At 39.3% G+C, this 19,182-nt stretch overlaps 1 long non-coding RNA gene across 2 annotated transcripts in view; it reads left to right on the forward strand.

The window, feature by feature from the left end:
* Nucleotides 1–349: 349 nt before the first annotated feature.
* The window catches only part of LOC107966779 (uncharacterized), a 30,732-nt gene continuing 11,899 nt past the window's right edge, over nt 350–19,182 (forward strand). The window contains exons 1-4 of one of the 2 annotated variants that reach the window (XR_008537449.2): nt 350–536; nt 1,308–1,412; nt 2,123–2,235; nt 16,807–16,885. This is a non-coding gene — a long non-coding RNA (uncharacterized LOC107966779). Of the gene's footprint in view, nt 537–1,086; nt 1,413–2,122; nt 2,236–16,806; nt 16,886–19,182 lie in introns of both variants that reach the window. The other variant, XR_001706724.4, reaches the window with a different exon arrangement.

Consider the following 19,182-nt stretch of genomic DNA (forward strand, 5'->3'; position numbering starts at 1 on the left):
GCAGAAGACAGGTGGATGGGTTGGTGAGTTATTTAGGAGATAAAATCAACACAATGAAGTGTTGACTATGGAAGATTAAGGAGAAGAGGACATCATGTCAGGTTCCTGGCTTTTCTAAGTGGATGGATGATGGTCTCCTTCACTGACTTGGAGAATAGAGAAAGAAGATTATGTGATGGAGGACAGCACTGCGGACTGTATCTTAATTTCAATTTTGAACACATTGGTTTGCAGGGACTTTCAGCCTTCCAAGAAGAGATATGGATTACAAGTTTGAAACTCAGAGGAAGATGATGCTGCATATGAATGCGTGTACTGTCTGTATATAGATGATAAATGATGTCATAATGTAGATGAGAATGTCTAGGGAGAAAAACTTGAGTGAACTGAGAAGACAGACAGCCCGTGACCAAATTCTGAGAACTCCAACCATTCACTGGTTGAGTGGAAGAGAACAAGCTCAGAAAATAAATGGAGAAAACATGGTAGGAGGAGTAGAAGAAAAATGAGGAGAATGCTGTCTCATGGAAGACAAGGTAAGAGAGCATTGCAAGAAGCAGAGAGTGATTATCAGGACCAAAGGTGCTGAGAATTCAAGAAAGAGGTCATATGGGAATACCTCTATTCAGTAGAGCTACTTGGATATGGAATTATGAGAATGAAAGCCACAGTAGAGTGGTTATGAAATAATGTAAAATGAAGAAATAAGATTTTCTTTAAGAAGCTCAATAAAAGAAGAGAGGAAGCGGAGCAATAGCTGGGGGAATGAGATTAGGATTTTTTGTGTATTTAATGGAAATGGTTTGAACAAATTAAAGGCTAATAGACAAATCTAGTTAACAGAAGGAATCTATGTATAAGGGAAAAATAATTAATACCTGTTTCATTGCTCCTGGGAAAGTAAGAGTGGATAGGATCTGGTTTCCAGGATGAGATGTGGCTTTAATCCCAGAAGAAAGTCTACTTTATTATTACAGCAAAAAAAGGGGGAGATATTGAGGACAGATGCAGGTCATTCATATAATTGGGGAGATAAGTAAATTCTCATTTGAAAACTTTTATTTTATTTTTTATTTTTCTGTAAAGTGGATATGAACTGACAAAAACCAATCCTAAAAAAGCACATAAGGTATATGATTTCATCTATATAACATGCTAGAAATGATAAAATGATGAGAATGAAGAACAGATTAGTGGTTGCCAGAGGCTAAGGAGAAGCAGAGGGAAGTGGATGTGACTATAAAACAGCAACATGAAGCATCATGTCGTGATAAAAACCTACTTTATCTTGGCTGTATTCATGTCAGTATCCTGGATTTGATATTCTGCTACAACTTCACAAGATGTTATCATTGGCAAAAACTGAGTAAAGAGTACAGGGAAATTCTCTTATTACAACTCCATGTGAATATGTAAGTATCTCAAAATAAAAAAGTTTAATTAAAAAATGTTGAGTAAGGGAGAGGAGGCGTGTTTATGCATTTAAAAAGTGTGAACAGTTTCTGGGGAAAGTAAAGAAAGAATTGGCCAAAAAGTCCTAGTAAGATTTCCAGGTCTCTTAGAGATTGGCAACCATGAATTTACAAGGACAGCAATCAATCTGTTCTGCTGTGTAGCTTTCATCACCTGCACTCTACCATCTGGGGATAAGAATAGAGAAAACAGGTGGTTGGGTTGTTCAGGATACAGGTGCACCAAGCCAGTGCAATAACAACAGCAAGAAATCAAGGACAATTTTTCTCAGATCCATGTCTGTCCTTTCCATCCTCCCTGCTGGTGCTTTGGTTTAGAATCGTGCTTTTGTATCTCCCTCCTCAACATGTTCAAGCTCTTTCCTGGGCTACTCCCACACCAGCACTGTAATTTAAACAGCTTATCCTTCAAATTCTTGGGCCCAGAAGTGACAACAACTGCAACTATGCCTTCATAGCTTCTTATACATTAGTATATTTTATTTATCAGTGTTCCCTAGAGAAACAGAGCCAAAAGATTGTGTGTATAGATAGATAGACAGATAGACAGAGAAACAGAGAAAGAGAGAGGGGACGGAGGGTTGTGGGGGAGGGACAGAGAGAGAAGAGAGAGAGAGAAGGAGAGAGATGTATTCGTTTATGTATTTTAGGGAATTGGTGCACATGGTATGGACCCCAGCAAGTCCCCCTCTGCAGGTCAGGTGGGGATCCAGGGAAGATGCTGGAGACCATGTTACAGCTCCAATCCAAAGGGACTCTGAAGGTAAAATACCCTCCTTTCGGGAAAACTCAGTTTTTTTTCTTAACACCTTCAATTGATTGAATGAAGCTAACCCTTAGTACAGAGGTTAATCTGATGTTCTCAAAAATCTATTGATTTAAATGCTAATTTCATCTAAAAATGATACCTTCACAGCAACATGTAGACTAGTGTTTGACCAAATACCTGGGCATCACGATCCTAGCTAAGTCAACACAAAAAATTAACCATCACATCCATTATAACTAGAGTGATCACACCATTCATCATTCTAATGGAAGTTATTAATAATTGTTAGAACAATAAGCACAAACTGGGGCTGTCTCTGGCAAACCAGGACATAAGACCATCTTCATTACAGTCTCATCACAATGTGTTTTGATAGCTCCATGGGAGTTCCCATGGATCTCTGTGTCCCTAGAAAAAGTTGGTGCCCTGCACACTGTTGTATTCGAGAAATGTTGACGGCCCCTCCTGGCCCATCTTGGTTTTTATTTGTCTGTGGTCTGTCCTTACCACATAGTCCATTCCAGGTACTCCCACCCATCTGAAATCTCTCGGGCTTATCCAGAAGAGGATAGATTCATATTTTGTTAGCCTCTGCTGACACATCTGAAATGCCTGAAAAGGAATAGTACCCAAAAACAAAAAGAGAAGAAACTATCATCTTCAACTTAAGTGTACACAGGACATGTCCCTGGGCTCAAGAGTAGCTGCCATTGGGCTGATGGCCACTCCACTCGGGCCCTGATCTGAGCAGGGTCTGAGAATCACACTCAGTCCTAAGACTCATAACTTGGGGTACCTGTATCCTGCCTTGGCATTGTTCCAGGCCTGCTTAGTTCTCAGTATTCTGGGTGTCCCTCCTCTCCCAGCTTTTAGGTCTTGGCAGGGATATCTCCGTAGCTAAGAAACTCTACCCCTCTACACTGCAGAATCTTTGTATAATCCTGAGTTCTGTTCTGCTTGTTCTATTCTGATCAAATTGCCTCTTCCTGAAAGCAGGAACTCTGGATCATCACCAAGTCCCAGACTGAAAAACCCACCTAGAACATAAATTCCTTTGACAGATATGCATAGCTCTTGGAAATCACTCACTGTGAGTGCAGAGAACTGCCGCCAAGCCCCACGGGCAGGTTCCTGCTACTGCTGGCATGTGGCCATGTCATATTGCTGGTTCTAGTTTCCTGTGTCATTGCACTAAGCCCATCAGCCACAGATGCATCCAAGACTGGCTACTGCCTCCCAGCTTATTTGAGTTTGCTTTTCTGCTCACTGGGAAACTGTAGGCCCTGCCTCAGGGTCTGTTTGCATTGTCATATGTAGGCTTGCTATGTGCTCAGTTCCAACACCAGTTCTTGGACTCTGCCATACTATGTTTTCTGCCCTCAGTAACTAAAAACCTCCCAATCCATTTAGTCTAAGGTTTGTCCTCCCATTTTGTGCAGCTGCAGGGAGAATGTTTAGTGCAGTAGTTAAGAACAAAGATGTGAGGACCAGACTGACCTAGGTTGCTCTGCGGTCTTAAGCAGGTTACATAAAATCTCCTACTCTCCATCATCTGATCTCACAGTTTTATTGTGAGGATTAAATGATGGAACACGTGCAAAGAGTTTGACATGATGCCTGTTACTGAGTCAGCCCTCAGCATACAAGCCTAATATAGGGTTTGAAATCTGGCCCTAGTGTTCTGCCATTCATCTCCTCTGGGTGGTAACATGCTGGCTAATGTTTTATAATCAGCTCTCTGAGTAAAACAAGGCTCTGATTTATAGTGCTTGCTGATTTCCATGGTGTAAATATTCCCATCATGGCCAATTTCATGGTGCTAATGTGATGTTACTGAACACAGAGTTGAGAAAAGATACACACAAGAGGTTTTCATGAGCTGGTAAGAGCAGGACGCAGCACACCAGTGACATTGGAGCTACACTGGCCCAGTGCTTATGCTCTGACCTGGATCTTTTATGAGGAACTCATTTCTGGCTCATGCTCAAGAAGCTGTCTCTCCATGATGTGTTAAAGAGCTGTCTCCTTCACATTCTTGGGAGTGATGCTGGATAAAGCATGTAGTCATTTCATCTCTTCAAATAAGATATTACAGATGATTCTGATCTGCTGAGATGCAGCAGCCTCTTCAATTGCAGCCAAGGGTCAGCTCATGATGTTGATGGTAAGGACTGCCCTTCTGGGAACTTTCCAGAGTTCTCTACAGCACCTCTGCTTATCTCATAGGTTGCTATGAACACCTGCCTGAAACTTTTACTTCTTACAAGAAGTAGCCCCAGGACTCTCATTTCTGTCTATTAATACCAATACTTCCAAGAGCAACAACTAGAAAAGCTGAATGAAATGAAAGTAACATTTGTTTGCAGGTATTAGGGAGCTACTGAATAACCAAGAGTTAAAGGCCACAGTCTTGTGAGGAACTGCATGAGGCTTTTCCTATTGGTCATTGTCACTTTGGTGTCTATCATGGAGATAAGTGGCTGCCAGAAAATGGAGAAGAACCCAACGATGAATCAGCAGCTAAGCAGCACTTTCCATGTATCACGAAAGTGGGGAAACGAAGGCTGGAGTCTGGGCCAATCAAGGCAACCCAATCTTGAGGAACCCAAATCCTGGATAGTGAAATGGGGATACTAAGATGAGAGCCACACTGTGTGCCAGTCTTCCTATTGAGGGATTAGGCTATTTGTAAGTTGTTTCGGAAAAAAGACTAAGAAGCAGAGGAATAAAGACACTAAAATGATGAGTAGAGTTTTTGGCCATTTCACTATGCTGGGGAGAAAAAATATGGAGATGAGAATAAGTCATAAAGAGGGGTGTTGGTAAACATAACAGGTGTTCAGGTGTGATCCCTGGAGGGCTACAGTTTACTAGTGGGGATAAAACAGAAGTGAAACAGGAAATTTTCCTGGACCCCTTCATGGGTGGGAACTAGAATGTGGGTGCTGGAGCTAGCCAGTGGCTTCAGAGGCTTCACTCACTGGGATCCACTGCATTCCACCCCTTGTGAGGGAGCAGTGCAGCTGAGCTTGTGCAGGAAGGAGCCAGGGCAAGTGCTTCTGGGCACTGTCAGGAGCAAAATGCTGTGGGGGCCCCATGGCAGCATCTATGGGAGAGTACCCACAATCCCCAAAGCCCCAGAAGGAGTGCTACAGGCAGTGCTCTTTTAGCTTTATCATCCACAGATGGCTTAAATGATTAACAGCTTAGTGGACCCTCTGCCTTTTTGCAAGGGTAGAGGGTCAGCGTGACAGCCTTCTGTATCTTGAGCTCTTGTTCAGCATCCAGGAAAAATCAGGTCACATGAATGAATTGAAGGATAGCAAATGTGGGCGATTTTATTGCCTATGGAAGTGGCTCTTAGTGGGAAGAGGAGTTGGAAAGGGGATGGAGTGGGAAGGTATTCTTCCCCTGAAGTCCCACCATCAAGCTGTCCCTCGGAAGTCAAACTGCTTCTCTCCAACATTCAGCCACTTCCTCTCTTCTCCCCTTCTCTGCTCTCTGCCAGTGGAGCTTGGAGTTTTTGTGGGTACAGGATGGAGTGCAAGGCAGTCCAGGTGTGGCTTTGGAAAAGGCAACATTCGAGCAGGAAAACGGGCATGTAAAGTTCTCACTTTGGGCTGTGGTTCCAGGCTTGAGGATGGGGCCCTCGCCAGAGACCCCACCCTTTTCTGCCTAGAATTTCTCTGCTTCCTGTCCCTATTAGAAGTAGGCAAAATCTTTTAAGAAGTGAAACCAGCCTCTAATCCCAGAACTTTGGGAGGCCAAGGTGGGCAGATCACCTGAGGTTGGGAGTTCGAGACCAGCCTGACCAACATGGAGAAACCTTGTCTCAACTAAAAATACAAAATTAGCCAGGCGTGGTGGCTCATGCCTGTAATCCCAGCTACTTGGGAGGCTGAGGCCGGAGAATCAGTTGAACCCATGAGGCAGAGGTTGCAGTGAGGCGAGATCGCACCATTGCACTCCAGCCTGGGTAACAAGAGCAAAACTCCATCTCAAAAAAAAAAAAAGAAAAAAAAGAAAGAAAGAAAGAAAAGAAAAGAAATGAAAGCAGGCTCAAGTCAGTTCCATTCCTGAATAATTGAGATTATCTTTCTTGTTCTAGTTGCCCGCTATATGATAGAGTAAATTATCTCTGGGAAAAGAGAATGCCATTCTGAGCCTACATAGTGTTTCATACACAATATCTGATGCTCCATAAAATATTACCAAGCATTTTTTAAAGCCTCTTCTGGATTCTAGACCTGCGTGTAAGGAGCTTTGAGGTCTTCACTAACAACAAGTAAACAAAAGAAAAATACATAAACTGAAAAATCAACTCTTCTTAGATCTGTCATAAACGTAAGGTCACAGGATAAACTTCCTCCCCAAAAATAAGAGAGACACACGAGCGGATACAGAGAATCACAACTTGCCAGAACAGAGACCCACAAGCAGAAACCTCTGTGGGAACAAATACTGGGGCAGGAAAACCCAAACTGTAACTGGTGAATTGCTGAAAGCTCAGTGTGGATGAATCTGAGAGTTAGAAACTCCAGTGGGGGCAGGCATACAGAGGCCCCTCACTTTTTATGAGTTTTACTTCCAGGAGCTCTCTCAGGTTCTCAAAGTGAGTATCAGAGAAAACTTTCCTCATGTATTTGAAAATAGAAGGGAGAAGTAACCATTATGAAATATGCCAAAGCATTCTGTTCTTAAAAAGGCCTGTGGTCAATAAAAAATATCTTACCAAAGCCTACTCTTTTGTGGTTTTAACAGAGCCTAACCAACCTGGAGAAAGAGAAAGACCCAACTCTAGCCCCCTCTAGTCAACCTGTCCTACCTGGAGCAGGGGTCAGGGAGACTGAGAAGCCCTTGTGAAGTTCATATTCAAGGGGCATAGGATCACAAAAGGACGAAAGCCTAATAATCACAGAGTGATAGAACACTTCACCTGCCCACCACATTACTAAAGATCTGTTATCAGAATTCCTTTTACTGAGTATGTCAGTCAGGCTTACAACAAAAAGTCACAATATATACTAAAGGCAAAATACAAAACAAAACAACAACAACAAAAAAAAACAGTTTGAAGAGACAGAGCAAATATCAGAACCAGACTCATATATTTCAGACATGTTGGAGTTATCAGGCCGAGAATTTGGAACTATCTTTAATAAGCTAAAGGCTCTAATGGAAAAAGTAGAAAATACGCAAAGCAGAGGTAAAATGTAAGCAGAGAGATGGAAATTTTAAGAAACATTCAAAAAGAAATGATATAAATCAAAAACATTGTAACAAGAAGAATACCTTTGATAGAGTAATTCGTAGACTGGATATGGCTGAGGAATGAATCTCTGAGCTTGGGCATATGTCAACAGAAACTTCTAAAACTGAAAATCAAAGAGAAAAACATGAAAAAATAGAACATAATATCCAAGAACTGTGGGACAACTACAAATGATGTAACAAATGCTTAATGGGAATATACGAAGAAGAAATAAAGAAACATAAAATACTTGAAGTAATGACTGAGAATATTCCCCAATTAATGTCAGACACCAAATCACAAGTCCAGGAAGTTCAGAGAACACCATGCAGAATAACACGACCCTGCTTCTGAAATGAAGAATCAAAACAAGACAAAAATACACTACACCTAGAAAATTTATATTCAAACTGTGGGAAATCAAAAATTAAAAAGTCTTAAAAATAAGACAAATGTAAAAAACATCTTACTCATAAAGGTTCAAGGATAAGGATTAGGGCCGGGCGTGGTGGCTCACGCCTGTAATCCCAGCACTTTGGGAGGCTGAAGCAGGCAGATCACAGGGTCAGGAGATCGAGACCATCCTGGCTAACAGGGTAAAACCCTGTCTCTACTAAAAATACAAAAGAAAATTAGCCAGGCATGGTGGCACACGCCTGTAGTCCCAGCTACACAGGAGGCTGAGGCAGGAGAATCGCTTGAACCTGGGAGGTGGAGGCTGCAATGAGCCGAGATCACGCCACTGCACTCCAGCCTGCTGACAAAGCGAGACTCCCTATTAAAAAAAAAAAAATTACGTCTGATTTCTCAGAAAAACTTCAAGCAATAGAATGAAGTAAAATATTTAAAGTGTTGGGAGAAAAAAACACTAGCCTGGAACTCTGTAGGTTGCAAAATTATCCTTTAAGAGTGAAGGAAAAATAAAAATATTCTCATACAAACAAAAATTGAGGAAATTTGTTGCCAGTAGACCTGCCATGAAAGAAATGTTAAAAGAAACTCTTCAGAAAGAAAGAAAACGATATAGGTCAGAAACTCAGATCTACATAAACAAAGGAAGATCACTGGAGAACGAAAAGTAAAGATAAAATAAAAACTTCTGTTTTTCTTGTTCTTAATTGTTCTAACACATAACAGTTTGTTCCAAATAATAGCAACAATTTTTTAACGATTATAGCTTATGTATAAGTGAAATGAATAAGGGCAATGATTCAAAGAACAAGAAGGAACAATTAGGAATATTTTGTTATTATAAGGTACTTGCACTGCCTGTGAAGTGGTATAATATTTCCACTTTCAAGTGGACCTGGATTAGTTGTAAATATATATTGCAAACTCCAGGGCAACCATTAGGAAAAAAAAAAGAAGTATAAATTATATGCTAAGAAAGCAGAGAAAATAGAATTATATAAAATGCTCAAGTGAAGCCACAAAAGACCGAAAAGTAAAAAATAAAAACAAAGGCAATAAATAGAAAAGTTATTAATCCAACTATATTAATAATCATTTCAAACATGAAATATCTAAATACACAATTTAAAAATTGTGAGAGTGGATCAAAATCCCACAAGAAACCCACTTTAAATATAAAGAAACATCATATAGATTAGAAGAAATGGAGAAAGGTATATCATGCTAACACTAATCAAAACGAAAAGAAAGAAGCTGCATTAATATTAAACAGAACAGACTTGACAGCAAGGAATAAAATCAGGGATCAAGAGGGGTAATCATAAAGGGATAGATTTACAATAATATACAACAATCCTTAACGGGTGTGCACCTAAAATGAGAGCATCAAAATATGTAAGGCAAAAACTGATAGAACTTCAAAGAGAAGTAGATGAATCCACTATTATATTTGTAGACTTTAGCACTCCTTTATCAGAAATGGACAAATCCAGCAGGCAGCAAATAACTAAGGACATAGTCGAACTCAACAGCTCCATCAATCAAGTTGATAAAATTCACATCTATAGACTACTTCATCCAATAAAAGTATAGTACAAATTCTTTTTAAGCTCATGCAAAATATTTACCAAGATAGATCAATATTCTTGGCCATAAAAAAACAACAATTTTTTTTTTTTTTTTTTTTTTTTTTTTTTTTGAGATGGAGTCTCGCTCTGTCCCCCAGGCTGGAGTGCAGTGGCGCGATCTCGGCTCATTGCAAGCTCCTCCTCCCAGGTTCACGCCATTCTCCTGCCTCAGCCTCCCGAGCATCTGGGACTACAGGCGCCCGCCACCACGCCCGGCTATTTTTTTTGTATTTTTAGTAGAGACGGGGTTTCACCGTGTTAGCCAGGATGGTCTCGATCTCCTGACCTCGTGATCCGCCTGTCTTGGCCTCCCAAAGTGCTGGGATTACAGGCATGAGCCACCGCACCTGGCCCAAATTTTTTAAAAATAGAAATCATACAACGTTTTCTCTCAGAACAAAATAGAATTAAACTAGAAAACAATAATAAAGGTAGGTGAAAAATCCCCAAATACTTAGCAATTAAACAACGCATTTCTAAATAACATATTGGTGAATGAAAAAAATCTGAAGAGAAATTTAGAAATATTTTGAACTAAAAAATAAACAGTTCATCAAGAATTGTGGGATGCAGCAAAAGCAGTGCTTTGAGAGAAATTTGGAGCAGTCACTGTATATATACTTTTATAAAAAGAAATATCTAAAGTGAATAATCTATGCTTCCACTTTAGAAAACTGGAAAAAGAAGAGTAAATTAAATCCAGTGTAAGTAGAAGAAAGAAATAATAAAAATTAAAGCAGAAATAAATGAAATTTTAAACAGGAAATCAGTAGAGAAAATGAACAAATCCAAAAACTGGTTCTTTGAAAGATGAATAAAATTTATAAAACTCTAGTCTGCTTACCAAAGGAAAAAAAGAAGACAAAAATTACTAATATCAGAAATGAAGAAGAGACATCAGTACAGATCTTATGAACATTAAAAGGATAATAAAAATACTATGAATAACTCAACGCCTACAAATTTGATTATTTAGATAAAATAGAACAGAAAGGCACATGTGCCGAACACAAGAAAAAGTAGGCAATCTGAATACACCTATATCTACTAAATAATTTGAATCAAAAATTAATAACCTTTCAAAATCCAAAGCATCAAACCCAGATGGGTTCATTGATCAATTCTACCAAACATTTAAAGAAAAAAATTACAATTTCTACAATCTCTTCCAGAAGATAAAAGCAGAGGACAAACTTCCTAATTCATTCTGTGAGGCCACCATTACCCTAATACCAAAACCAAAGACATTTTACAAGAAAATAAAGGTACAGACCAATATTTCTAATGAACAAATATGCAGAAAATCTCAACAAAATATTTGCAAATTGAATCCAATAAAAAAATTATACATCGTGACCAAGTGTCATTTATCCCAGGTATGAAATGCTAGTTCATTCTATCAAAAGACTAAATAACAGCAACAAAAAGTTCATGATTATATCAATAAATGCAGGAAAAGTACATTTTAAAAAACTTGATGCCTATTCATAATTAAAACTCATGGCACACTAGAAATAGAAGAAAATTTCTCAACTAGATAAAAAAAAAAACTACAAGAACCTATAACTAAAATTTTACTTCATGGTGAGAAATTAGAATGTTTCCCACTAAGATCAGGAAAAAGATGAGTATATCTCCTCTTACCATTCCTTTTCAAAGTGTTAAAACTATGCAATAAGCAAGATAATGCAGTAACACAAGAAAAGGAAATAAAAAGTATATGGATTGGGAAGAAAGATATAAAACTCTTTCATAGGTGACAGATTTCTTTATGTTGAAAATCTGAAATAACCAACAACAGAACTCCCAAAACTCAAAAGCGATTATAGAAAGCCTTCAGATATAAGGTTAATATACAAATTAAATTGACTTTCTATATGTCAACAATAAATGGAATTTGACATTAAAACCACAATACCATCTACAGTAGTGCCAAAAATATTAAATTACTTGGCATAAATCTAGCAAAATATTATAAGATCTATATAAAAAATGAAAAACTTTGATGAAATAAATCAAAGAACCAGATAAATAGAAAGATATTCTATGTTCATGGATAGAAACACTCAATATTGTCAAGGTATCAGTTCTTCACAACTTGATCAATAGACTAAATACAGTCTCAACCAAAATCCCAGTAGTTATTTTGTGGATATCAACAAAATGATTCTAAAGTTTATATGAAGAAGCAAAAGACCCAGAATAGCCAACACAACATTGCAAATGAACAAAGTCAGAGAACTGATACTATCAGACTTTAAGACTTACTATGAAGCTACAATGTGGTATTAGCAAAAGAACAGACAAGTAGATCAATGGAAAAGAATATAGAGCCCAGAAGTAGAACCACATAAATAAAGTCAACTAAATTTTGATATAGAACCAAAGGTAACACAATGAAGAAAGATACTCTTTTCAACAAATGTTCTGGAACAACTGAAAATCCACATGCCAAAAAAAAAAAAAACCCAGAAAGAATTTAGACAGAGACCTTATACCCTCACAAAAATTAACTCAAAAGAAACCATAGACCTAAATGCAAAGTACACAACTATAAAACTTCCACAAGATATCATAGGAGAAAATCTACATAACCTTGAGTATGATGATGGCTTTTTAGACACAACAGCAAAGGCAAAATCTATGAAATAAAAACCCAATAAGGTGACTGTATTAAAATTAAAAATTTCTGCTCTGCTGAAGACACTGTCAAGAGCATGAGAAGACAACCACAGACTGGGAGAATATATTTTCAACAGACATATATGATAAAAAGATTATTATCAAAAATATACAAAGAACCCTTATATTCAACAATAAAAAATCAAACAACTCAATTTAAAACATGGGCAAAAGACCTGAACAGACACTTCATCAAAGAAAACATACAGATATCAAATAAGCATATAAAAAGATGCTCCACATCATATGCCATTAGGGAACTGCAAATTAAAACAAAGAGATAGCACAACCTATCTTTTAGAATGGACAAAGTCCGAAACAGTGATAGTATCAAATGAGAAACAATAGGAACTTTCATTTATTGATGGTGAATACAGTCACTTTGGAAGACAGTTTGGTAATTTCTGACAAATTCGGTAAACTGTGACAAACACAGTCTTATTATCCAAACCACCAATTGCACTTTTAGGTATTTACCCAAATGATTTAAAAACTTAATGGCCACCAAAAACCTACACATGGATGTTTGTAGCAGCTTTATTTGTAATTCTTAAAAGTGTTTTTTCAGGCAGAAGAAAAATATCTCAGAAAGAAACAGAGACATAGAGGAAGAAATAAACAGACACAGAAAAAAATAAATATATTGAAAAGCCCAAATGATTCCTTACTGTATGTAACAATAGTTAAAAAATTATTATTGAAGTTTTGTTGAAAATATATGTAAAATTACAATTATAAAAAATGGAATGGGTTAAATGAAGTTAAGATATTTTAAGATCCTGATTTTGTCTTGGACATGGTAAAATATATATTTATATCTATAGGATAATCCCTTTAAGAATATAAAAATGTACAACCAACAAACTAACAGAGAGAGTATATTGAATAACAAAGCATTATTTTAACTACTAAGAAGGCAAAAAGGGGATAATTAAAATAGAACAAGAGGGAAAAATAGAAAAAAAGACTATAGATCTAAATCCAAATACATCAGCAATTATGTTGAATGTGAATGCACTAATTAAATATTTTAAACACCGTATTAAAACACACACACATACAGACACACACGCAGAGCCTCAAACTGCTTTCAAATGTCGCACCTTAAATATAAGAACACAGAAAAGTTGAAAGTAAGAAATGGAAAGGTATTAATTTTTTCAAAGTTTATCTGTGGATTCAATGCAGTTTCGGCCAAAATCTCAAGAGTAATTTTCCAGAAAATAGCATGATGTTTTAAAATTTATGTGTAAATGCAAAGGACTGACTCACATAACCAGATAATCAAGATTGATGACAAAGTTACATCAACTAAGACAGTAGGACATTAGTGCAAAAACAGACAAAGGGATCAACAGAATATGATATGAAAACAGGCCTACACACTTAAGATCACTATATTCATGATAAATCTGACACTGCAGTGTAATGAGAAAGGGACTTTTTTCTATAAATGATTCTGTAATAAACAAATGTCTATATTAAAAACATGTTGTAACCTCTTTCTCATATCATACTAAAAAATTGATTCCAGGCAGCTTGCAGATGTAAATGTAAAGGCAAAACAAACATCAACACAAAACACCCAGAAGAAAACAAAAGAATATCTTTGTGGCCTGGTTTAGGCAGTTTTCAGAAACAGGACATATCTAACACTGAAGGAAAAAAAAAAAGTTGAAAATGAACTTACATTTAAATTAACAACTTCTGTTCATCAAAAGATACCACAAAGAAAGTGAAAAGGTAAACCATGCTATGGAAGAAAAGAGCTCACAAAAGCAATATACAAATCGGCATACGTAAAATGTGCAATCTTATTAATCATCAGTAAATGCAAATTAAAATCACCATTAAGTGTACCACATTCCCACTAGAATGGCTGAAAATTAAAATATATGATAGCACAGGTGTTAATGAGGATGTGGGACAACTGCAGCTCTCAAACACTGCAGGTCAACTGCATAAATCAGTACAACTATTTCTGAAAACTGTTTATCAGTATCTACATAAAATTGAACACATGCATACTTGTGACCCAGCAAACCAACAGAAAAGCATACATAAATTCACCCAACATGTCCAAAAAATGTTTATTGGGATACTGCTTGTTATAACCCAAAATGAACACAAATCAAAAGTCTATTGACAGTAGAATGCATAAATTGTGGCATATTCATACAAAGAAATCCTGTAAAACAATGAAATGAACTTCATGCAGAAACATAAAGTCCCTGAAGCCAGTGTTGAATTGAAAAAAAAAACAGAAAAAAGTATAATTGATTCTATCTCAACGTATATCTAAAATAGATGAAATTAATCAACGGTTCTAGAATTTATAGTACTGATTACCTTCAGAGTTCCAGAGTTGTCAACTGAGGACGTATACAAGAGGAAATTCTATTCTCATTTTGGGTTAGGGCCTACACAAGAGCACTCACACTGTTAAAATTAACCAACCTCTATACTTATGATTTGTGCACCTTTCTAAGTAAATTTTATAATTTTCTGAAAAAGTATATTATTAAACTGTGACCTTGTAATTGGGCCTTCCATGACCATTTTCCTGTACTGCTAATGGTCATCATTACTGAGCACTTGCTGTATGTCAGCCACTGGCACTAGGTGCTTTAGTCCGAGTTTTCTTTTCTTTTCCTTTCCTTTTCTTTTCTTTCTTTCTTTCTTTTTTTTTTTTTTTTTTCCGAGATGGTGGTTTGCTCTTGTTGCCCAGGCTGGAATGTGATGGCGCAACCTCGGCTCATTGCAACCTCCACCTCTGGGGTTCAAGCAATTCTCCTGCCTCAGCCTCTCGAGTAGCTGGGATTACAGGTGCCCACCACCACACCTGGCTATTTTTTTGTATTTTTAGTAGAGACATGGTTTCCCCATGTTGGCCAGGCTGGTCTCGACATCAGGTGATTCACCTGCCTTGGCCTCCCAAAGGGCTGGGATTACAGGCGTGAGCCACCATGCCCAGCCTCCTGGTTTTCTTAGTTCATTATTCAAAATAAAATTGCTGCTCATGTTGTTTAGATTTCATAGATATGGAAGCTGATGCTCAGAGAAGTTAAGAGACTTACTCATGGTCATGTAACTAAAAACCTCCCTCCAAAATCACACCTTTCTGATTCCAACACTGACTCCTGTGTAATTCTGTGCCTTAGTATTCTTTAGGGATCCATTCAGAATAGTGGCCTCCCACAGCCAAATTAGAATTATGCAGGATACATTCACACTACCCCAACTGCAAAAAGGCTGACTAGTGTTTTCTCCCTAAATGCCACACCCTCCACACTGCCTGCCCTCACCTGCAAGCTTGCAGTCCTTGGTGGCTGAGACCAAGATCTGGGGAGGTGACCCTCTGTCTGATGTGTCTTGTGTCTCCATCTTCGGAACATGTGGGGCAATTCAGGGCAGAAAAAGCATGAGCTTTATTTAGGCTGACAGACAAGATGAATGACCTTGAGCAAACCACTCAATTACCCTGTCTCATTTTCTGCATTTATCAAAAAGAGATTTCTTTAATTTTCCAGGGGGAGAAGGAATTAATTCTCCTGGGACATGCTAGGCATATGATCCATGTGAATTCCTTTTCTTTCCCCTCTCGACTCCCCTAGAGGAAATATATTTTATTTCTTCCCTGCCCCACACCCATTTTCCATCTTTCTCTACTCTGCCTCAGTGGACTCCCTTGCCATCTGCTCTAGGGATTGGCAGGAGATTCGCTGGCAGGAGACCAGTGAAGTCAGAGTATGCACTCCCGCAGCTGGCTGCTTGTAGAGTCACCATTGAATGGCTTATCTCTGGAGCTGGGCTCAGCTCCTGTCAGGCAGTCCTGACCATAGTTAGAACATGTGCTCCCTCCTTCCACCTTGTTGGGCCATCCGCGGGTAAGGGTGTGCTCACTTTTTAACAGAAGTGAGGGCTGCTGTTACTGCCAGCTCCCAGTGGGAGAGTGAGACCCAATACACTCAGGCTTCTCCACTATGGAAGAAAAGAGACAGCTCACAAAAGCAATATGCACATAAGCATGTGTAAAAGGCTCAATCTCATTAATCATCAGTTCTCCTTGTGACTTTGCTTTGCCTGTGCACATCTTTCCAAATAGTCTCTCTCCCCAAATTTCTCAGTTTCCCTGTGCCATCTCTTTCTTACCATGCAGGATCCTTACTGACATAGCAGCTCACTGGGTCATTTTCTCTAGAATACAACAAGCACCTTCTATGTGAGATTACTTAGCCTAGTCAGATGACAAGTTGCCAACAAAAGAAGATTCAACTACCTTTGGGCTTCAGGCCTAAGGTAGAGGCAGAAGCTAAAAAAAAGCAGACATGATGGAGTAGATGTAAAATAATCCCAGCACATACACAGCTCATTGCTTCAGGTGTGTGCATTTATTTCCCCCATAAAACACAAGGGGTTTGATGCTACCTGAAAAGCACAGGGCCATCACCCCAGGAATCTCTGAAGGTCTTTGTTTTTTGAACTATATGGCCATAAACCTTACCTCTCAAACTATATTCTGGAGGATGCATAGATATCTCCACCAGCTTTGGAGAGCTAATTTCGCTAAAGTTTGCTTCTTTTCGGCTGCAGTTCATCATGAGCATGTCTGAAAGTCAGGAGCTGAGAGGGCACTGACTGAGCCTCTCACAATCAAATCACTCCTCTCTAGGTAAGCCAGGCTGCTTTTCATTTGCTTTCTGATAACAATCAGAGTGATTACCTGAGAGGGTCTCAGGAACAGAAGTGAGGGCTGCTGTTACAGCCAGCTCCCAGTGGGAGAGTGAGACCCAATGCAAGCATTCCAGTTCTAGGGACGAAAATGGAAATGCTTCCTTCCTCTGTCTCAGCAGACAAGCTGGAAGGAAGTGGTCTGTACGTGAATGTTACAAATGAGATGCGTGACTAAGCTAAAAGCCTGAGCAGTTCACACCAAGAGGCAGGATGCTGTAGGTGTGCAAATCACAAGAGCTGCTATTTATAAGAGTGTGTTTGTGCAGGTACCTTACCCACATTATCACTGATCTTCAAAACAGCTCAGGACTCAGAATCCATTCTACAGGTGAGGGGGAGAAGGAAGGCTCAGAGACATTGGTAATAGGATCAAGGATACCCATCTAGTGAGTGGCAAAGAACAGATTTTTAAGCCAGATCTGTCTTTTCCTACTCTGATCTACTGAATCAGCACTAGGCCATGCTGTTTTGCAGGAAAAAAAGTAATTTGCCACAAAGCAAAAGGAAGCATGGCTTTGCTTGTCAAGAGCCAGCTCTGGTCTTTGGGAACTGTATAGGTTCTGCAAGAGGCTCAGCTGGCAGAAGAGGGGAGCTTATGAACTGGGAAAACATCATTTCAGCAATCATGAATCACACATATAGCTCTGTGAATTCATTCTTATCACTTCAAATCCAAAATCATACAACTGTAAAGTCCAGAGCCAAAATGCAAAAGCAGGTCTCACTTATTTTATTGCCATAGCATTTGTCTAGCATTTGTCTCCATCTAAGGTGCACGAATCCCTTCTCCCGGCACCCCTTGCCCAGGGAGCTAGGCCTGGGAGAACAGAGGAAATGTGGATATATCCCAGGCAGGGCACTGACCCTTCCCATCCAAGAAAGCCACAGGGAGGGAAGGGGTTGAAAGCAGGAGGCAAGGTGAAAGGAACCCTCTCTACTTAATGCCAGGGAAACAAACATGAGAGCTTCAGGGGAAGACAGACCAGCCAAAATCCTCTGAAGGAAGATGTGAGCGAGGGAGGTCTCTGAGCAGGTCGACTTCACCACTAAAGTGCAAGCGAGAGGATGCTGGAGGGTGGTGGATTGTCAAGTGGCAGGGCACAGGTGCCAAGCTGGAATAGTAAACACAGTGGTGGGGAGTGGATCAGGTAATACTGGAGCATTTAGAACCAAGATCAGCCCAGGGACTGAGTGTGGAGACAGCCAATTCCCTGCCAGTCTATTATTTCTGAAGGAAGAGCTTGAATAAGTTTATTTCACCCATTTTTTTTTTTTTTTGCTTGCCTCAAATTAAGGATGGGTAAAGCAGTTCTAAGGACTGCAAAGCTGTGTTGTGGGAAGCAACTCCCAATTGCAGCTTTTTTTATGATTACTAACTATGGAATTTTCACCAAATAGAAGATATAGGTATTATTGTCACTAATATAAGAATGAAACAGAGACTCTCAAAGAAGTAAAAAGGAATGTGCTCAAGATGTCACCTCCAATAAGGGCCAGACATAGGAATCCAGTCCAGACCTGGCCCGTTTTAGTGTTCTTTCCTTTGACTTATCTTGGGCACTTTCCTGGGTGCCAGGATCAGGGCACCAGCCCTACCCTGTTGCCCATGTATCTCATGGTGCCCACGGTGCCCTGCCAGTGGGATTTTCCCACCTCCTCTTAGTCAAAGCCACAGCGCCCCCATCTGCAATGCATTTTCTACACTCCCTCCTCGGCTATTGTTCTGCTTTTCACCTCAGATGAGCACCAAAATAAGATTGCACCTAAACACTCACCTTGGAAGAGTGAGATGCAGAGGCTTGCCTGACTCACAACTCTTAACGGAAGTGGCTTAGAGCTTTTATATGAGAATTTTAGGAATATGTGGAAGATATGAACCAGGTTCCTGGAAAAAAGGCACATACACACATGCATACATACATGCACAAGCAATTTGGCAGATAATTTTTGGAGGTTTTCAGGCACCTCTGAGGTCTATCAAGGGACTTTGGTGAAGGAATTCCTGCCCGGGGGAGAATCCTAAAACTCTTTAGAGCACTAGTTAGTCTCAGAGTTTCCCTTAGCTTGATGCACACTTTACCTTCGGCAGAAGGAGGATATGCCTCTTGGGGAGTCTAGGGGAGGAAGGAGATACCCATAGAGGAACAGCCCAGCTTCTGAGTAAACCTGACAGACTGATGCCCTGCCTGGCTTAGGCAGCTTCAGGGGAGCAGATATCCAGCCCAACTCTATGGT

The sequence above is a fragment of the Pan troglodytes genome, chromosome 8 (assembly GCF_028858775.2).
Source record: "Pan troglodytes isolate AG18354 chromosome 8, NHGRI_mPanTro3-v2.0_pri, whole genome shotgun sequence".
In the NCBI taxonomy this organism is placed as follows: Eukaryota; Metazoa; Chordata; class Mammalia; order Primates; family Hominidae; genus Pan; species Pan troglodytes.